General features: G+C 38.7%; 1 pseudogene; it reads right to left on the bottom strand.

Annotated features, from left to right (window-relative positions):
- LOC121330687 overlaps positions 1-23,311 on the bottom strand; it is a 248,659-nt pseudogene that overhangs the window by 94,963 nt on the left and 130,385 nt on the right.

Here is a 23,311-nt window from a genome sequence, read left to right on the forward strand (position 1 = left end):
ATTTGATCAGAGGCAAAGAATACATTGAAAAGTATCACATTAAGTAGCAAAGCCCCTGTAACTCGATGCACGATTAATCGGTTTCATGCTGTTTCAATAAAGAACCAGAATCAGCTCAAAAATAAATACTCTGTCAGCAGCACCTACTCTCTCAGGGCTAGCAGAGTTGAAAGTCATTTGGATAGAATAAGAACCACTCAGAATGACTGCAAACACCATAAAATAGCAAGGGAAATGGAAAAAAAAGCAATTTAAATTATATCTGAAGCTACTCAAAGCAGAAAATGCTGCAAAATCTGTTTTCATTCTCAATGAGAATAAACAGAAGTACAACATTATTAATTTCGTCTACAGGGCGGCTTCCTTAAATTTCCCCTTTTAAACAATCCACAGAAGAAAAAAAAAAAAAAAACGTATTAGTGCTAAAACCTGGTAAGTAGAGTTACCACGTGATGTGCTCACAATTTCCATTGTGGCCCACAGGGGGTGCTCCTTCCTATCATTGAGCAATTCAAACCTGCATGCTGTTCATTGTGATTTCCATTTGCTTCAATTACAGTGTGCATTCTTGGCAGGGTGTTGCAAACAGCTGATCTGAGCATCAGCGCTGCAAAGACCTGGTGGAATTCTTGATGCCCAGTGATAAGCTCTTAATTAAGGCTTCAGCTGCATTGATCTTGTTGGTATGATAAAAGAGTACATGGCTTATTCACTGTTTCAAGGTCAGCAAGTTGTGTGTTACAATGAATTGACATTTCCGCCCATTGAATTATATGGAGAAAGCAATGGCTGGACGTGTAACGAAAAGCATATAGTTACAATATAGTTACAAGATGAATGTCTTACCATTCCACTAACGAGCAAGCTCTGTAGTTGAGAGGTAAGTATGGCTCTTTTGCTGATGTCAGTACTGTTAACTTATCAGCTCCTAGGAGTTTCATTGCACTGTTTAGGGCTAACATTAGAGCTGCCTTTTATACACTGCAGGTGCTTGGCAATGCCTGTTTATGTAAGTTGGAGAGGCATAGTGCCCCCTATGGTTTGTTGTGACAATGGATCCGGTCGTGTGGTGGCTCTGCTACCAAATGTCAGTGCTCTGGGATTAATATCTTTTCTCTATTTTCACTACTGTGGTATAAATGAATTGCCTTTTCCCTCCTCTATGCCAGAATAATTAGCACTGCTGACCAGTATTCATTAGCATAAGCAAGCTTATTTATCCTCACAAATGTGTGCCTACAATCAATAGCTTTCCAAAATAAACTGGAAAATAGATTGCTGGGGGTTTACTAATAATAAAGTTTGGGGAGATAAAATATGCAAATTTTGATATAATTAGGGTAATAATAGGAAGTGTTGTTTTCACAGCTGGTCGTTTATACAAATCCTTGATAGCGTTTTATAAATAATGCTTTCTCTCTCTTTCAATTTACCGCTCACTCCCACCTCTCCATTAAAGACACATTCCCCTTTAGCAGGTACTAGAGAGGGCTGATCAATCATTCCTTCTGTTATGAAAATTGCTAATTACAGTCAATTCCCTAGTGGTAACAGAATAGGACTGGGAGATATGCAGTGTGGCCTAGTGGTAAGAGCTGAGGACTGGGAGGTAGGCAGTTACTCAGTTTACACTTGTTTACACTTTTCTCCTCAGGTCTTAAGATGGCTTTTTCAGGTTAATAAAAACTGACATTCTTCATGTATGTATTATATACTGTATTACTCCCTATGTTTATTTGAGAGCATGCCATGTATACCTAAATAAAAACAAAATGCAGTTAAATATATAAAGCAATGAGACACAATCAAATAAAGTTTTAGTTTGCACAGCATTGCCTACTACAGTGTCATTCTTTAATCATCTTAAAGAAATGACCCAACAGCCTAACCCTATACCAATACTCAACACACATATTACCAGATCTGTATTTCCCCCACAAATTCTGTGTGCGAACATTAATGCTGTCAAGCCAAATCTACAGTTGATAAATATCAACACTGACTGTAGTTAAAATAAAAAATCTTCATATGGCCACCTGCATCAAATACATCACTGTTTATTGCATTGACAAATCATTTGTATATACAAGTACTTGTTGACATGTTTTTAATGGGTTCTCTTAATTAAATGAGTATCATATGCAAACAAAGGCAATTTCAGTGTATAGGATTACTCACATGGATGCACACAGGTTTCTTTGCAAAACAACTTCCATGCCAAACTGTTGATGGTTTGCATATACTCTCTGTTGATTCAATAAAGGTTTATGTATATCAGAGAAATTCTGAGAAAGAAACATTAGCAAAATAAATGAATTCTGCCTACACACATAGGAAATTTATCCCTGCATAATCAAAGCAAAAACCATTTTGACACAGCTAACCAGTTAGCGCACGAAAAGTTGCCTTTTATACACAAACCTGGTACTAGGGACCTGGTGGCAGTGTGACCTAGTGGTTCCAGCTGAGGGACTGGGAGGCAGTGTGGCCTAGTGGTTAGTGTTTATATGTTTAACCACAAGAAACTCATTGAGAATAATTTGGTTTACAAGAAATTGAAACAACTCACTTTGCATTGAATGTAATTCTCACAAGGAAGCCCTTAAGAGTCTAACTAACTGAATTTCTTTTTGTGCTCCTATACATGTGATTGCTATACTATATTCTATGCATATAGTTGGACAGAGGGATAACTAGATCCTTAATGGTGGTCTAGTCAGTCTTAAATATTAAAGCATTAGCTCCCGAGTGGCGCATTAGGTAAAGACGCCCCTCGTGGATGCTGGATGCGCCCTATAGCCTGGAGGTTGCAGGTTCGAGTCCAGACTATTCCATTGCTGACCATGGACAGGAGTTCCCAGGAGGCGGTGCACAATTAATCAAGCTCCACCCAGGGGGGAAGGGTTTAAGGGTGTCCTCAGCTCACCACACACCGGCAACCCCTGTAGACTGTCCAGGTACCTGCGGGCTTGCCTGTACGCTGCACAGAGCTGCGTTGTCCTCCAACACCGTAGCTCTGGTTTGGCTGCATGACAGGCTTGCACAGTGAAAAGAAGCTGTCGGCTGATGACACAAGTTTCGGAGGACAGCGTGTGTTCGTCTTCACCACTCCCGGGTCAGCACAGGGTGGTAGGGGTGACTGAGCCTAAAAATACCATTGGCTCTTGGGAGTAAAACAGGCAAAATCAATTGGCGACTACTATATTTATATTAAAAATATATATTATTAATATATATATATATTAACATTACCATTCCTGGAATTTAACATTTAAAGGAAAAAATACACAGTCACAAGACTTATACCACAGCAGTTTTTACATCACCTTATAGATCTTGCCTGTCAAAATTAGTTTAAGGGTAGAACACTGTTTATACTGTACGTTTTTACAGGCGCTGGCATATTATCTTCAAAAGAGAGCCCAATGTTCCACTGACACTGCGGAGTTGCCTTTCTCAAAATCACCCACAATTTGTGTCCGTCACAGATTTCATTTCAATCTCTCGCTTGCACGTCTGCCATCTGCTGTCACCAACCTTTCAATAAAAATAACAAATGATACCCTTTCAAAGAATTCTGAGGCTTTAAAAATCTCAGGATTGTTCTCGCTGCAGTGCGCGTGTGTGCGACTGATGATAAGCAGACAACACACTTCAGAGACTCACACCGCCTCTCCTTGTCCCGAACACGCCTTGAATGGAATGATGGTTGTGACCCTTGGCTTCTGAATCAACTACGAATCCTGTTTAGTTAAAAATTGAAATGGACTGTTTTTTTAAAGCAGCATTCATTTAAACAGCCAATTAACCCAAATATGTCCTTGAATAGACAGCCCAACCCTAAAACCACTCTCAGACTGATATGAGATTTCCATATTAAAAACACCTGGGTTCTAACCCTCACCTGCACAGACAGGCAGGTTAGAGTTCACTCATTATTTAACTGTGCCCTTTTCAGTGCAGGCAAATCAAAGGTTTCTACATGTAAGAAATAGCACATATTTTCTATTTTGTATTTAATACTGATATATTTCTTACATCAACTAGATGTACAGTATTATTGCAGAAGTAGGGTATTGAAAACTAATAATAAGAAGAATGTTATGGTACCAGAATTTAAATAGGGATCTATTCAGATTGAAATATAAATAAACTCAGCAGAAAATCCTGCTTTATGAACTTCTGTATACCGTAAGCAGTTATATTGGATATTTATGTAAAAGCAAAGCTAATTCACTGGTGGGTTGATTTTAATACAAAACAGCTTTTGTTTTTAAATTATTTTCCTACCGAGTGTAAAAACAAAAACAAAAAAAAAAATCGCTGACAAAATTATTCCACATTAAACAGATTCCCAGCATCTCTGTTTACCAGTACCAGTTTGTTAACATTCCCTGAACAGAAACGCTCCTCAAACTACTAGCGAGTTGTAGCATACGACTTGCAAGCTCTTCTGTACTTCAGGGAAGCCAAACTCAAATGTAAACAAATGAAAAGTGGAGAGGCTGGTCATGTCTGTCCATCTGTCACACTCTACATGGTTAACATGACTTTTGATGATGTTCCCCAAACTTCTGTCACACACTTTAGGCCTACAGTAAGCACTTTGGGTTTAATTTGGCTATAATTTTTGTTATAGTTAGTTTTTGCCATACTAGTACTGAGCATTTTACAGGGAATGGCTATATAGCTGATATTTTCAAAATGGGTTCTAGGAAAACAGCTTCCTAAATACGTAAAAACTGTTTTTTACGGAGCCTCTGTTCTAGACAGACTGTGTCATTAGAGGAGATCTGAAGGTTGCCTATTATCATTGTTAGAGCTCACACATCTCTCTAGAACTCATGAATGTATTGACCTTTTTCTTGTTAAAAAAAAAAACACAAAACCAAAGTTAATTTAGAGCAACACAATACAACATTCTTCTAATACTTCTTCATCGTTTTCTTCTATATACACCTCACTGTGTGTGTGTGTGTGTGTGTGCGTGTGTGTGTGTGTGTGTGTACCTTAAGTCATTGGGGCTGAACAATGGCAGAAACGAATCATTACTTAGTTGTGCTGGGCCCTGAAAGGTCAGCAGTCAGAAATGTCAGGCTTCAATAGAACCAGATGCACATCTCAGCGCTGAAGGGTCCAATTAATGGGGGGGATACCAAGGTGCAGAGAAACCACACTTCAAACACCAGGGCTAATGAGACGTGCTGAATGCTAGGACCCGACAGCCTAGTGTTGGGCGACACTCTCACTCATGGCTCACAATAGTACGTTGTGCAAAATTAGCTTTATAAGGAAATTAAAAATGAGCCAAAAAGATCATTTTGACATCTGATGGATTTTCACACAGCAATGACAAACTTCTTCACAGCAGGCAATATTTCAGATAAGACGTTATTAGCGCACGCATGATTGGAAATTGTTCTTGATAAATGTAATTGTCCCTAGCCAGAGATAATAGAGTTGGCAGATTTATCTCTAATCTGTTCATACAAGTACACAAGAATTGGTGATTCTGCTAGGGAGCCAGAGCTAAAGAAGCACATATGTTAGACCTTTTGTTACCTCACGGGTAAGGTTTTGTGTATCTCAATATTCTGTCCAGTGTATATGTGACAAGCCAGGGCCTTCTAAATGAGCTCATCTGCATTCATGTTTATAGAGATTTTAACCTCATCACACAACATTTCCTGTGGCACATGTAAGTGTCTCTAATGTGTCAAGGAAAGCCATACTTTAATAATCTAAACCAGGGGCAGCCAATCGTGGTCCTGGAGGGCCATTCCACTGCCAGTCTTTGTTCCAACCCTGTTCTTAATTGTTTAATTGAATTAATTAAACCTCCATTCAAACCCTGAATTAATTCATGGTCTCATTTTACTTGTTAACCTGTGGAATGGCCCTCTAGGACCATGATTGGTCACCCTTGATCTAAACAATCCCATATGGTTTTTAAATATGACATATTTGCAGAAGCAAAATAAAATGTGCTATATTCTTAAAGCTCTGATAAGTCTAATCTGATAAAGCCTATAAGAGACCGAGCAAAAAACATCTTCATTAGCAGCAGAATTTCTGCTTTGGTAATACTGTTGTGTCCTTTGTCAAAAGTTCTTGAAGGTCACCGCTTCCCTCAAGAGGTCCTGGTAACAGATGCCAAATAAAGCTGATGTATTAGCAGGTTCTGCCTGTCTGTAACAAACACTTTTTAATCAAAGCATATCAGTCTATCTGGATATTTTAAACATATGGGCTGGTCTCCTTTCTCCGGTCACCCATCTGTTTTTCCTCTCAATTCAAATATTAGTTCCATCAATCAGCCACTGAGAACACCAATATAAATAGTATAACAGGTTTTCTACTCCCGTGGAGTGTTACAGACTTTTCTATAGGGCTAGCAAAAAAATAACATTGACCCAGAGCACTGTGGCGCTGTGCTGCATCTGCAACAACCTATGAAGTATCTTTGTAGGATGAATCAACAAGTGTGTTTTCAAGAACCCTGCTGGAAAAGGGAGGTTCAGTTAGCAGCAAAGCCACATGCAGGATTGCTGTGGTCTCATCGTAAATATATTGATAAAAACAAAGGATTTAACAGTGGGCAAGCTATAAAAGCGTGATCCCGTCATGACACGTGGGGTCCCGTCATGTTGAGAAGTTTAAATCTGAGATGATGTCCAGTTAGGTCTCACCCAGTACCATTTAAATCTTTGTGAAGTACCTTCTTGTAACAAAAGTTGTATCATATTTCACTGGTATAGTATTGTCTGGCTAGTAAATAACCCTCTGCATTGGAATTTGAGAGGTTGGTCAGTCTGTTGTCCTAGTTGATGGACTATTCTACCTCATCACAAAGCACTTGACTCAATAATGTGATAAGTTTTGTATGAAATGAAAAGGGAATGCAGTTTTTTTTTTTTTTAAATACCTATGGGCCATATTCAGAAAGCATTAAGTTAACTAAATGTTTCTCTTGAAAAAAAAAAAAAACAACTAAACATTGGTGTTAAAAGTTTCAAATTAATAAACCAGGAGGTTGAGTTATGAGCGCCTAAGTATTTATGCCTCCTATTGTGATCTCACTTCATTCATTAAAAGATATTGAGAACAACTTTCAGGACAACTGGTGGCCAAATACATTGCTGTATGATAACCACTTCTCCATAAAACAGTGTAGTGAAAAGTGTAGAGATTTCAATATTCCTTCCAATGTTTCCAAACTAGTTGTGTTCCACATGAATGCAGTCATTATGCAGTGTGGTTTTCCCCTACAATGGGTTCTATTAGAGAAATACACTTAACTTATTCAATGATCATTAGCAAACAAAGAAAGCTAGCAGCATAATAAAATACCACCATTAAAGCACAGCCAAGCCACTGAAAAATGATCTGTCTGCTTCTCCACAAATATCTTCTCAGGAAATCCTGGCTCTCAAAATGTAATTTATTTATGAAAATATATTCTTGTTTTAATGTTTAATTTTTTTTTAATTTACAGATTTATATCATTGACTGCATTTTTTTTAAAAAAACAGATTCATGTCATCAACTGTTGATTTCTACTACCTATTGGGATTTTATTATGATATAAGAATTGAGAAATTATTAGCAGCATAACCAGCAATAGATATTTGAACAAATATTATAGTAGTCCTGATATGGTACCTAGTGTATATTTGTTCATGTCATTGTGACTGCATTTATTGTCAAAATATTAAAAATGAACAAATATGGTACCATTTGCCTGCCCCTTATATATGATAATTTAAAAAGCAAGCTCAAACACACAGAAAATCCAAGCCCTGAACAATGCCTCACACTCAGATATGTACCCGAATGAAACTAACAGCTTGACACACAGTAAACTCCCTCAATGTAAAGACCATTTCAGACAATTCTCTACCACCTCCTTTGAATTAGTAGCACCTCTATATGGACTTGCTTGCTGTGATTTTCAATAGTCACTTCTCAAGTGCTTGCAGGCTCTTGTCTGCACCAAGTGAGTTGTCTCAGTGTGTTTGTTATTGCTTCCTGTACATACAGGTACCTCCAGACCTGTGCAATTTTTGAATGTATTATTTCTGTCCTCTCCTATATGAGTTAGGTTCTCAAGTTCTCAGTATAAGTGGTAAACAAGCCTGCAGTCTCACGCACACATTAATATATAAATATATTGGACCTTGCTTCACAGAAAGCTTGTAAGACATATTGCCGCCTGAAGCACTGCCACTTTACAATCTAGATGTCACTTACTGGTAAGCGAGGCTGGAGCTGAGAGCTATTTTTCTTTTTCCACTGCACTTTCTTGTCAGAATGTAAGCGGCGACCAGACAAACCAGCTGTTTAGTGGAGAAAAGAGAGTGTACTCACCTCGACTCGTTACAGTCAGGACGTCAAGCCGTCATTGTTGCTGAAAGAGAAATAAACATGGCAATTGTGATGGCCGGGCTTTTACACTGACGCAGACAAACACCTGCAGAGAAAGTGTCCTGCTATTACCTGAGGGTATGAGCCCATTGTGATCATGTAAAACAGTAAGTCAAAACGAACGCTGTACAAAACAGCCCTAGCTAGTAATGATTTGCTTTCCATCTAGAATTAACTTTTTAAACTCACTTGTCTAAAATGTTCATAATTGCTCATTTTAGTTTTAAACCAATATAACCATTACAAAGAACAGCAGCAATATTAATATTGCAGTATTTGCAAATAGTACAAAACTACATTGGCTACCCCCGAACCATAATTTAAGAGTTCTCCTTTCTTTTGTCAATGTTTATATCATAATAAAGCAACACCTTTGCCCCTATGGAAAGATTTAGCTGTAGAGATTAATTTTTTATTTTTTTCCCTGAAACATGCTTACCACTACATCACCATGTGAACCAAACAGGCATACTAGTACTAAGGTGTAATAAATGAAACGTTCAAGTTGTGTTATAGCCAAACATACACAGTGCATTTTAGTGTCAAACTGAACACAGTAGTGAGGACACCTGCAATTAAAAAAAATGTAACAGGTAACAAAAGAAACTTAAATACAAATAATAAAAAGCTTAGCAAATATTGCCTGGGTCCTCAAGTTAAAAAAAAAACAAAACAACATCCACTGCCCCTTTTGTCTTACTGTTTCAAAGTATTATATATGAAGATCAGTTTTATTGCTGCAACAGCATCATTCTTTCTCTTCCACTGCATATTTTAAATGCATTGCTGGAGCAGCAGCTCCGCGATTGTAGCTCCCTCTTTTGGCAATTATTGAAACTGCTGGTTAAAATAAAAGAAGAAAAAGGTTTTGGGAAAGATGGAACAATGAATATGCTCAAAGAACTGAATCGCTGGTCTGTGCCATACCCAAGCAGCTTAGTAAGCACACGGTTAGAAGTAGGGTAGCACACAGAACACTGCAATGTGTATGCTTGCAGCTTTCTTATGTTTTCAGTTATTACATTGTGTTGTACATGTGCAGTACATATTAATGAACAGCATTGTATTCAATAAAAAACCTAGTACTATTTTAGGTTATACTGCAAAGCATAAATATTTGCCATATGTGTCAGGTTATTGATGAACTCCTGATAAGTCCTGATAAAAGCAGAGAAATGGCCGTAGTGGTCCATGAGTGGCCTCACTTGCCACAGGCACAGCCGTGTGGTGTGTAGTCTGGGGAGCGCAGGTTTGTGTCCTGGCTGGGTGAATTCGTAGGTCTTTGCTGGGAATTCCAGTGGGAGTGCCATGTTGGCTCTGGCACTCCCGTGGGTTAGGGAGATAAACTGGCAGGGGCTGTTTCTCCTCATTGTGCTACAGCGCACCCTACTAGATAAATGGTCATGCCCTCTACATCATGTGATTGGAACATGGCACTAGGGAATTACTTTGAACTCACCATCTAGCACTGGAAGATCTCATGTCTTCTTTACCTCTTAAGCACAGGTGCCAATTTGAGTAACTAAATCCTCTTTGTACTCCCATCCCCGGCTGACAAGGGGCAAGCAAAGGGGTGGAAAGATCCAGACGTAAGAGCGTGTCTCAGCCTGTCCAAATCCTCAGCCCGGATCGTGTTCATCCTGAGATAATTAATCTACTGTGAATTGGAGCATTACAGCTGGCTAACACCCGCCCCTTCACAAGCTCATTGTCACTCCTAACATGGATAAGGTGCTTAGTGTTTCAGAGGAGAAAAAAAAAACACATTAGTGAAGAAAATCCTAGGCAGAAAATGGGATTGTATTAATCTGTATCCAACACTGCACCAGAGTACAACCACCAAGCCCCGGGTCGCCAAGAAGCATATTAAGAGGATGTCCAGCACCTGTACAGGGTAGACCTAAAAACATATTTTAACGAACAAAAACTTTTGGATATTTCCTATTTTATGTCATCTTTGGTAAAGCAACCTGAAGGCCACAGTAATATCATGTAACCCTAACCCTAACCCTAACCCTTACCCTAACCCTAACCCTGATATTGATAAAGACATATAGGAGGCTGTGTGGTCCAGTGGTTAAAGAAACGGGCTTGTAACCAGCAGGTCCTCGGTTAAAATCCCAGTTCAGCCACTGTGTGACCCTCAGAAAGTCACTTAACCTCCTTGTGCTTCGTCTTTTGGGTGAGACGTTGTTGTAAGTGACTCTGCAGCTAGTCTCATATCTTGTAAAGCGCTTTGTGATGGTGGTCCATTATGAAAGACACTATATTATTATTAATGTTGTCTTACATATAATAATAATAATAATAATAATAATAATAATAATAATAATAATAATATGACACTCCCTTATATCAGACAGTCTGTAAAATGAGCTAAACTGATTATTCCCTCTTATTTAACTATATATTATACAAGATACAGTACAGGGTGCTTTAAGATACAAGCTGATTTCCCCCCCTCACTCCTAGCGTGTACTGTACAGCACCCTATATACACTATACAAATACAAATTTACCGTGGGGTTCATGATTTTACTGTTGGGTCCTTGGATCCCACAACTCTACGCTAGAAACACCCCTGCTTGAATCTATGACGATGATCAGAACTGCGGGAGCAGAAGTCTATTGAAAATCAAGTTAACAGTTTAATAAAGCCAAACCTCCTACCGCCTCCCACCCCTCTGTACCGTTTGGTCAACATGAAGTAAACTGGATATGTGGAAAAGATCTGTACCACAGATAAGGACACAGTATAAAGTTGTGTACTGAATAAGAAGACAATATCTTAAACCACTTTAGGTCACAGGTCAAGTCAAAGGGTGCCATTAAAAAACATGAAGTCGCCTTCAGGAATGGTTTAAGACAAATGAGCATTTGAAACACACAGGGTTGCTTAATCAATGCAAATGCTTTAAAATAGTCAGTGAGGTTAGAATTTGTCTAATGAGAGCCACTCTGTCAGTTCATGACCTGTTTACATCCCCTTTCTGTTAAAATGATTAGATCAGGACAAATGAGTCCTTATTTGCCTAATTCAGCCCTCTCCCCCTCCTCTCATTACTGGTCACTCTGTCTATGAGTCAACAATCTGACTCATATTTTCCGCAATTGTCTCCTATGTGATTGTTGGACTGAGTCACTCCAGCAGAAACAACCAGTTTGCAAGTGAAATATTTAATGTTACCAGTAACAGAACACAGCAGAGGCACACCAGCTGGACACTGCGATTCCGTGCCACAGAGTGTTTAATTACTGAGCTCATGGCTGGGGAAGTCCAGCAGCTTTCGATCTTGTCAGGATTTGACAGCGCAATGCAAGAATACAGAAAGTAGCGAGATGTAATGTATGGAGCACAGTTAACTGTTTTTATATTTAAAGTAGCTGCAACTAACAAAATTATTTGACCTCCTTTTATCTGTTCTATTCACTATGTATGGGTCTCAAATGTGCCGTTATCAACTAAACTAGGTTAAAGAAATCTCTATGTTGCACTTCTTTGGTCAGTTCACCAGGAGTGTGAAATTGTCTTCACAGCTTCTTCCAGCCAGGAGCCAACCAGCTGCTTCCCTTATTGACTGATAAGCCATTAACATGACCCAGAAGGGATGGCTAGGGAGAAAATACCTAGGAAGTGAAAGAGTAACACATTTCTTGAGAGTGAAGCAGAACAACACTCTCTAACCGAATGTAGGACAGATATCATGTTATGACAATAGATGTGTGCTAAAACATACGTTTCTTTCGAGACACATCTAGCTACTGGAAAGTGCAAACCAGGTACAATTTATTGAATTAATGTATTAGTTTAATTTGTGTTCATTATACAAAGCCTCTTTTTGTAGTGAGATTAAGAGACAGGAATAGGAACAGCATCTTAGCTGAAAGTTTCAATGCATTACAGCTGGTTTTTCTAATCAGTTTTCAGATTGAATTTCTACCAGTGGCAATGTGTGGGGGGGGGGGGGGGGGGGGGGGGGGGGCCTGGTCACGTGCCCACCCAGAGTTCTGCCAGGCAGGCAGTGCCGTCTGTTAAAGCGCGCATTTCAAATTTCTGTTTGTGATTGGGCTATTTATTGTCATTAGTGAGAGGTTCAAACTTGAACTCTTCCGACTGGACAATGCGCACAGCTTTTACACTTTAGAGTACAATTGGTCACACACCGTAAAGTGACGTAACACTGAGTGAGAGACATGAAGTATGGCCTGACAGCGGTAGGGGAAAGGAAAAAAATATTTAAAAAATTACCTATTTGTTTTGATCGGCCTAATTTGTCTAAACAGCAGAAAACTGTTGATGAACCGTCTGAAGACAACAAGCTAGCAGCTACCACCGGCAGTTCTGCGCCAGTCAAATGGTAATTATATTAGTCAGGATTTGTGAGATTAAATAAAATGGTTTGCTTTGAACACAAAATGTTAGTTAACAAAAATGAACAACAGAAACCAAACCTGACTCTTCTGTGGTTCAGAATGTTATTAACAGCAGGAGAGCGTGGTGATACATACACTCATTGTTAGAAGGCTAGCTTAATTTAAAAAATAAAAATAGTTAAAATCGGATATCGGGCTTGAGCACATGTTTCATTTCGTTAGTTTGTTTTTTTTTTGGGGGGGGGGGGGGGCGCTGTGCTTGACCATCATCTTCTAGGCAAGGTGAACCCAAACTCATTTTTAACTGGACAGTGTACAGTGGTAGCTAGCAGTTATCTTACTATAAGAGCCCTTTAATAAATATAAACACAATGAAACACATAAAAGATTAATTCCTTCAGAGGAAGCCAGATCCCATCGGACTAACAATCCTGGCACTGGAATCTCTCCGGACTAACAATCCTGGCACTGGAATCTCACTCGCGCCGTCCTTGAAACAGGAGCAGTGAAATCTAATAATGTGTGCCTTTTTCCCTCAGATTCAGTAGTTAAAAGCCATGATTGAATTTCATCTTGATTTCATTAAATATTCATAAAGGCCAATTAGAAGGGCAGCTAAGCAGGCTGCAAGGACCCCGTTCCATCATTACAGCATGTCAAAAGCAGTCTATTAGACAGATCTGGTCCTGCACGAAAATCCCTGCGAGTCAATATCCAAATTCAATCTTTTATGTATTTTTTGCTCTTAATTACTGCCCCCACACAGCGTTCCCATATTTGCATTTTGCCAGTCCAAGCAGAACACAAGAAAAGGAATATAAGAATACATTTAAATGCAAAATGCTAATGTGGCTTAAAAACAGGAATACAAAATCAGGGAGGAAAAAAACCCTAAAAAAACCCACATTCTCAATCAAACGAGTGACTGGAAATCTTTCTCTTTGAGGGGCGACCACAATTTCCCAGGAGCTGATTGCATTTTCTTCACTGTTTTTTAAACCTAGACTTAATCAAGCAATGTCTATTTTTTCCCCCTGTGAATAAAAAAAATATAATGTTATTACACTGACCTTCTCCCCACAAGCACTGATTTGGATATTAAACCTGTTTAAATATGCGGCTTAGAGACAGAGGCCTGAGATCTGTGTTAATAGGCTGATGCCCTGACACTATCTACATTGAAAAGCCTGAGGCAGGTTCCTGTTCTGGGATAGACGTCTTCCCACAGGAAGGTGTAGCGTCCTCTACTGAAGTGCTGTATGGGTCTGCACGTACAGGCCTAAACACACTAGAATCTCGCTATTCCCAAACATATAGTCCAAACCATCCTATCGTAACCCAAACTCCAATATTCTACTATTATGGTAAGTTAGTAAAACATTTACAGCTGTCTGTATTTTTAATTTAAAAGGTAATAACTGATTTCTGATAAACATAAGAGAAGGCTAGTCACTGACCAGTACTCTGAGCCACTAATCTGAACAGGGTATCTGATCACTGACGCCGTAGTAAACATTAATAAATGGTATTTTTATTTTTTTATTTTTTACATTTTAACAGCAATAGAAATAGAGGCATTCTGTGTGTTCATTTTATTTAAACTGTACAGTGAACGAAACAGTGGAAGGTCATAATACCACCATCCAAAACATGATGAAGAGTTTCTATGTCCGATCTCCTTCAACTGTACTGTTGTGTATGTAGGGTCCTATTCTCAAAACTTTAAAGACTGGTTTAAGCTCTGTTTTTTATAAAGCTCTTTTTAATAATTAAATCAAGTTTGCAGTCCATGAAACCCTTTTTCAACAGTTTTTTGAGTGAGTTACTGTAGGTGCTATTTGCTACGATTACTTTAAGATCCACTATTAAAATCATAATCAACTTACACAGCTGAATGGGTTTGGCTTCATGCAGGTTAACAATGACAGTTAACACTGAGGCTCTGCAGAGCACTTATCTGTGCCTGGCTCGCTTTGATTTAATTGAATTATTTTACGCTTATTTTGTTTCTCAGCCCTTGTCTCATTTTGCCCTTGATTGTGACACACAGGAAAAGAAACACACCAGGATTAGCATAGCAATTTGCTAATCAGACTTGGCATATTGCTAATCAATCATAGGTGAGATCAGCCGGTTCATTTACATTGTAAAGGTAACATAATTACAGTGCCTGCTAATCAGTTCAGGGGAAGAAAAAATAAAAACAATGGAAATATAGACGGCTGTTGTTGTACTAAGCTGCAGAGTTGGTGGCCCAATGTATCAAAGTATTTTGCTTCAATAATTTGTTCATCTGTACTAAAAGTTTAGACCTTGTGCATTCTTAGCTTTGCTGTATGATTTGCTTAAACCATATATATATATATATATATATATATTAGTATATATATATATATATATATATATATATATATATATATATATATTTATCTATATATGGACATGAAAAGAGTGTACTGGTTCTGCTGATTTTCACTATATTATTATAGTGGCACATCTAAATAACTTTAACTCTACAAAAATACTGCTAGTGTTTTTCCCCTGGGGCGATTTATTGACCCAGTTCTTAAGATTATTTTGCTCAATAAAAATACAGTGACATGAGCACCTCAGAAAATCATGCTAATAACTCCTAGGGCATGGTATTAAGATGGGGCTCTGTTTAAATCATTTTTATAGACCCCTGTGTGATTTTAAAGTTTCTTAATATTGACCTTCCTTATAAATGACTTGCTTCAAATAAAAAATATTATCTGGTGTCACAATGGTATGAAGAAATACATACATCTGATAATCTACCCTGGTGGCAGCAGAGGAATCTGTGGGAGTATACAGGGGCTTCGTTCTTTTTGAAAAGTGGGTCACTACTTGGCTAGACTACTGCCAGCCTGACAGAGTGGCACCAGTCTCATTTGAGGAGGGGAAGTCATGATAGAGTGAGGAAGAGGGAAGGGAAGGAAGACAGGGAAGAGGAGGAGGAGAGAAAGAGGGAAAGGTAGATGGAGGATAGGGAGGAGAGAAAGGGGGAAGATAGAGGATAGGGAGAAGGATGAAGGAAGAGGAATAGGGGGAGGTGCAGCTGAATCCCTGCTTGTAGTGAGGCACGATTTCAAGGTTTGTTTTAGAAATGACAAGGATTATTGTGATTCTGCTGGCATCTGTTGAGGATTGAAGATTTTTCGAAAAAACAGGAGCAGTCCATGATGCAATCGGAATAAAGGGACACCCCGAGCTTGGAGCACATGTGCTTTTTCATGTTTACCTTCTGGTAGGTAGTGCTAATAAGAAGCAATACTGTTTGGAGTCTTAAGTCAGCCAACAATCGGAGCCTCGCATCCCTGATATGTGCAGCCAGTTGCTAGCATCATTCCCTGCTTGACTGGCCCTGGAATAATGACTAGAGACACTGATTAATGTACAGTAATGCTAAATCGTGCTGGGAAGATAAGCTCATAGAAGATCGATGGTGTACTGCTGACTGCAGAGGCTGCTGCTGTTAGGGGACACAGAGCCACTCTACTCTCCTTGTACCTTTGCCACAGGCCCTTCCTGCTTACTGCCTTCTGCTCATGTGATCACTGTTTCCAGGAACATAACACTGCCAATAAGGTGTAAGGCCACCAGTTTTCAGGAGGTTTTGCCCATGTGACTTTATTGCTTACGGGCATCAATGATTCATTGTGATGAACCAAAACCGACCTTCCATCAACCACCATGAAAGTCTCTGCACATTTAAAATGACTTGCACATTTAGAAGTCATGTTAGAGACTGGTGTATTTACTCAATAGCAGATTGCTACTGAAGTCATTAAACTATTTTAAGAGAACATTTTCTCATTTGCAAACAATATTGTTGCTCGCTGTAGAAATGAAAGTCCCTCTCAATCAAAACCTGCAATAACTTTTACAATACAGATGCGCATAGCAGCACGACATTCGTTAGACAAACTGGAGGTCTTCCCTGTTTACTCTAATTACTTGGCCCTCGTTGGCCCCAGGGCATGTGGATGAAAATATCCAAGCAGCCATGACTATGTTACAGAAAGTGTTGCAAAAATAGGTAGAATACAAGCAGTATGAGTGGGAATGTTCACTAGCACAGCCACCGAGATTCAAACACAAGATTTCAAGGGCAAATCCCTGATCACAAGCTCTCACAACTCCATAAAACTTGCAAATTCCTTATCTCCTTCCTTTTGGAAAGTTACGCCCACACACAGCTCCGCAAAGCAGATTAAAAATCAATGCAGAATAAACAAGAAAACAGTAATCTGATGCATTGGTAATCACCTTGGCCACATCCTTGGAGCTGGAGGCTTTAATTCTGCATGCTTTTAATTTGTTTTCACAGTGGTTCGAGCAAATTGAATTTGTTAATTAAAGTGACAAAATTAAATGCTGAGCATTATTGACAAGATGCTAATTGCATTACCGTGAAAACTGGGAGAAAGAGCTCAGAGTATCAATAACCAGGACAAATCATATTACAGGAGATAAGCGATCAGTTTGTGCCAATCCCCCAGTGGGGAGAGAGGAAGGCTGTTCACACACTGCTATTCTAGTGGTTCACTGTCCTTCCCAAGAATCGCTTTAAAAACATTTTTTTTTTTTAAAAACTTACGATTTATAACCAAGGTTTTTAAATCCATTTTCTTACCCTTTATAGAACTAGCAGCATTATTATTGGCCCCTCTTTTTATTGTAACTATTTAATTTCAATGCTATAGATGAAAAGTTGCTACTTCCTGACACCTAAAGATTTTACAAAAAAAAAAAAAAAAAAAAACACACACACCAGTGGTCGATTAATCAGACCTTGTTACCTAGAGCATAGTTACCAGAATGTAGCCGTTCATTTGAAATATTTGAATATCCTGATGTTAAAAAAGAACCAAAAAGATCCTCAGCACAATAAAAGGGGAGACCAGTGATAGTGTTAATAAAGCTAATACCTCTCTGTGCTTCACAATGCTTCCCTCTGATTTACCATGCTTTCACTAATCTTTTTCTTACACTTTACCATGCTTCTGCTACTTACTTTTACTTTTGCAGGGTTGCCTACAGCTAAAATGTCATGTTTACAAACCCTGAATGCTTTATTAGCTCTCATACACTTATCTCACAATGTGCTGTGAGTTTCAGAACCACGGACAGCAGCAAACTAACTTCTTCCCTCCCCTGTCTGTTCTACAACATAGCAGGGTGTGACAGGTAGCAGAGTTTAAATTATAGAGGTGATTACCTAGCTAATTACCAGCAAGCCATCTCTATTGACAGGGGCTCTGCCATAGACAATGCTGCTCCATTGACTCTGATTCACAGTTAAAGAGGTCCGTAAGTCCTGTTTGGCAACACAGTGTCTGAACAATAGAGACTGCGTGTGTGTGTGTGTGTTTGTGTGTGTGTGTGTGTGTGTGAGACAGAGAGAGACATCCCCAGTGGAGAGGAGAGGAGAGGAGAAGAGGGGAGGGAGAGGAGAGGAGGGGTTTGAGAGGAGAGAGGGCCACGTAACCTCCTCTGGCAGTAATTAGGGTGCCAGCTTGGGTTACAAAAGCCTGCACTGTACATGCCAAGAACTGTCCAGAGCCATAGCATATGCTCTAGTACTAGCTAGCACTCGGAGTGCACTCGTTGTGATCAGAGAAATTCAAATCTCTAACAATCACTGTTTCAGGGCAGGGGGGACAATTGCCAGTACACCCCATTTTTATATAATCCTCCTTATAGATGTATGATGTTTTAAAATGTTTTTAAATCTACTTTTACTAAATATATGCCCTGTGCATATATTTAGTGCATATATATATTACTGTCAGGTTATAATACACTTTGTAGTATGGTATGGTGTTATACAAATAGTTAAAACAGCATGTTAAAACACAGTACCCATTTACTAAATGACTAATTGACTACACAGGTGCTGCACTGGTCAATATATTCCTTCTAGCTTCTGCTGATATTATAACCATTACATTTACAAAGAACATTATCGTGCATTTGTTTAATTATATTTGCTAGAAGGTGGGGTTTGTTTTCCTGTGGAAAAAAGGATTTTGGAAAACTTCATGGGTAAGAAAGTTCTAGAGCTGTGTGCTGTTCTGTTAAATGAAGGCAGCCTATTGTATAATGTATCCGTTGTGGATGTTCTTTAGCATTTTGAGTTAATTAAAGAATGCAGTGTAGTAGCAAACACAGCAATATGAGCAGTGCATTTGCTCTTGTTATTCAGCTTTGTTGATCTGGTCATGACCACAGTTGCCAGACAGTTTCCAAAACTGACATTAAATGCGGAGGCTCTTAAATTCTGTGTGCACGCTGTATTGCAGTAACACACCAACAACTGAAACAAAAAGGCTAAGTGATGGCATTGCTTTAAATGAAGTTTTCGGAACGCACATCACTGCCTTTGTTAGCTAACAAGCCTGCTGAGATTGAGGATATGGCAGTGTTTGAAGGAGTAAATGGGAAACCAGGGCATGCTTGTAGATTGAGCCTTAGATAAAGTTGTAGGAAACAGCTAGTTTGCTTACAGGGTTTTGCCGTTTGGACAAACCAGCTGTGTATGTCACAAAAGATATTTTCAAAATTTGCTTCAGAATAAGATTAATAAAGAAGACTGAATGAAAAACAAAAACACACACACCAGGGTTATGTAGCACACTATAACAGAAATTAATTGATATACTTTGTCATTCATTACATGTATTCTGTAATATATAAGCTGCATCTCCCTGTTGCAAGGCCATTTCAACCATAATGGGTAACACAGAAGACCTGACACACTTTGATAAGAGGGTGCTTGTTTGGTAAGTCCTTGTGCCTCTAATAAAGGTATCCAAACTGAGGTCTTTCTGTTTTATAATGCCTATTATGGAAGATTTTTTTCTAATTTTTTTATGCTACCTGGAGCTGGATTCTGTAGCTGACGAGGAGCAACAGGGTTATATGAAAGAAATAATAATTAATCTGAACTAAATAATAATGTTATCTGACTAAAATAATCTTCTCCATATTCCTTCCAAAAGGTATCTGTTTCATGGTGTATCTTGAAAGGAAAGCACAAAGACACAGAGAAAGAGACACAGTGTGGATTGGTATGAGACTGCAGTGCATATGCAATACGTCAGGTCTGTAACTGTTGGTCTAACAAGCTTATCTCTTTAGTACAGTGGGTAAACTTGGGACTGGAAAGCACAATGTACTAAGCTTGCACCCAGTCACTAATCCATTAGTATGTAACAAGCCTTAACCTGAATAGTTATTGTACACAGCACAACCCCCCCCACCCCACCCCCCCCCAAGGAATTTGACAGGCGTGTAATTTTTAAGAAGTAGTGGTAGTCTTCCAAATTTGAACATTCTGTGCACTTTGCTTAATCAAAAGCCATAGATTGTTGGCTTGCCAGTTTGTATGCATTATCAGTGGTAGTTTTAGCTGCACGTCCACATGCTTACTCCCTCTGTGAAGCTTTACAGTTACTCTGTCACTCGTACTATCAACGCATCTTAAAGAGTAAGTAGCGGGGATCCAATAAATATAGGGTTACACATCCCCACTGTTTAAAAGCGTACCTGTCATTTTTCTTTTCATTGTTAACATCCTGACAACTTTTTACACTTATAACTTTAAAGTCTGTTTCAAAGCTCTTTTCATACTGTCCGTTCTAGTGCACTCGCAGTGTAGAGACTATTACAGCAATAACGATCCATGATGTGGTACGGAACAGAAAAGCCAAATCACTTGTTGTTATGTTTTTTATTTTATTTTTTATTGCTCTTTCTGCAGTGATTTATAGGACAGATCTCAAACCCCAGTGCACTACAGCGGGCATTTTGAAAACAGCTTTGAAACAGACCTAAAGTTGTCAGGATGTTAACACGGTGGCCTTTATATTGCCTTTACGTTGAAGTCAATAAGAGCATTTGTGAGGTTTTTACTGTTTATTGTACTGTTTTTTTAGCTAGATGGACCTAAATTAAGAATAGAAAGTCATTCAAAAATAGGTTTGAGCTGATAGGTACAGTAAATTATGTAAGTAGATATAAAAATATTGCTGGTAATAAATCCAAACAGAAGAGATGATTTACCATAATTTTTAGAGTATAATGTGCACCCTTTTACACATTTTAGAAGCAATGGATGTGCATTCTATACGTGGAGCACAGTATACATATGTATGATACCGCACAAACTGCATACTAATCCATTTTTGTTGCAGCAGTCTGTAAAAGCTGATGTTACAGTTGAGCTTTTGTTTATGTTAAAAGAAAAAGGACTTTTTTTCAGGTATTTATACAGACAGGAATGCCTATGCTTATAATGGACCTTAAATTACACGAACGTTCTAGAGCCAGTAAACTATGCAATTTGAAGTATATGTCACAGACAAACTCAACGTTCAAGGTCTGTTTACAACAGAAGCCTGTGAATTCAAATTAAAATGGTCACAGTTACTTACCACGAGCTGTTTTTATTATTTTTCTCCTTTATCAATATGCAGTATAATGCAATGAATCCCTCTGTCCATCACTGGTACATGACTAGACTGCTGCACGCTGGTTCTTTCTTCTACCTTCAGTTAGTTACAAAGTTGTGCATCTGCTTTCATTCCTCTAACAGTAACTGTACTGGTGTATCATTAATTTTTTTTGTACTGTGTTAAAACACAATTGAAATGATGTGATGTGTGACACTGCGTTAAGGGCGTGATGTTTTAATACAGGACAATCACTGCGTATTGTAATTTATGACTGTAACTTGGTTTGGGTAATATGCTCCATATTCAAATGTCAAGCAACGCTGTTTATTAAAAAGATTATTTTTTGTTTCTGAGAACTGTGTATTGTCATGCTTTTCCAAGATGAATATGTTGCAGTATGATTTTTGCAGATGAAATAGCCATTTACAAAAATGCAAGTTTACATTTAGCTTGTTTTGTCCAGCCTCTAGACAAAATCTCACTGCTATTTACGTTTTTAGAATAAATAAATAAATAAATAAATAAATAAAAACAATTTTCAGCAGATGGTTGAGTAAACAAAGCCAGCTATTGATCTAATTGTGAAAAGAATTGTCATTAGGACCAGAGAGCCACCTCTTTGTACGTACAAGAGCCTGAGTGAAATCATACCATGGCAGTTTGACTGATCCACAATGGGATGTGATATCTGACATTGACACAACAAGAAAAGGTTATTTTTTTCTCAACTACATCCTCCCTCCTTCTTTACCCAAATCAATAGGGCAGTCATTGTATGTTCTGAAGAAGCCACTGAATAGAAATCAAATTTCACTTGCAGAAAGGTTTTGCGTGTATGTGTGAGTGAGTGAGTGTGTGTGTGTTACTTCCTTCAAGATCATCAAGAAGAGAAAAGAAAAAAACAGTAATGTTAGAAGAATGATCTCTCACTGAGGTCTTTATGGGACAAAAGTTTAATGTCTTCAATTTATAATATAAATAATAGGTGACAGCAAGCTAAAATCCTCCAGTCTCTAAAGAGTTTCCATAGAAACCAAGGAGGAATTGGGAAAGGCTGTCACCATTATTCATCTACAAATCCCTAATATTTAAACACATCTTTCCAGATTGGCACAAACTTCATCACGCATGGCACGTCTAAAATTCAGACCTTGCATGGCATGAAACTGACACGAGTAATTTATCTTAACACAATCCAATTGTATGCGAATGGGGCTTAATGTACTTATCTTTTATTATTACATTCTAAAGAGATCATTAAGTGGCTTCTGCCACTTTGTAGATAGAGGAATTGTGGCAATAGTAGACTTCTTGGCCATTGTTTTGCCCACCACCCATTCCCTAGTCAGGGTATTCCATGTTACACTTGGCCACAAGGTTTCTGTCTCTACTTCCCAAGCTGGGTCCTTTCCTCCAGAGTTCAGGAGCTTGGTAACAGATACTTAAGAAACAATTAGTTTGACAGTGAGAATGGAGGTTGCCCATTGATCTTCAGTCCTCCTGAGTGGTAAGTGGGTTGCAACAATGAGGCGACACTGGCCGTCAAATTGCAGGGCCAGAAGTAACCGACGGCCTCAACAGCAATTACCACAGTGACCAAGCTAGTTGCCACAATGCTTCTCAAATTAAAAAAAAAAAAAAAAAAAACAAACACTTACGGCAAATGGTGCCTGTAAGCCTGCCCATCATGGCCGCCGGTGTCTCTCAGCACCAGCACATCTGATCTACATCCCATTCACAGACGTGCTCAATGTCTAATACCGTCCTGTCAGAAAATGACTTTTGTAATTTATTATTGGTGCCATTTAGTTTACTGTGCACTTCTGAGCACTAAGCCATGAGAAAGGACCTACTGTGTTATTGGTTAATGACGGGCAAATAGAGGGAGGGATGCTGTTAGACAGCTGAATGAACCGCACTTCCAGCAATTTTCAATGAGATGTCTGCGAACCCCATGCCAACTCAAAAATGATTAAAAAGAAAGAGGAAGAGCTGTTTAAATCGGCAGCAAAGCGTTCTAGGATTTACCATTG

Source organism: Polyodon spathula, chromosome 18, assembly GCF_017654505.1.
Source record: "Polyodon spathula isolate WHYD16114869_AA chromosome 18, ASM1765450v1, whole genome shotgun sequence".
Classification (NCBI taxonomy): Eukaryota; Metazoa; Chordata; class Actinopteri; order Acipenseriformes; family Polyodontidae; genus Polyodon; species Polyodon spathula.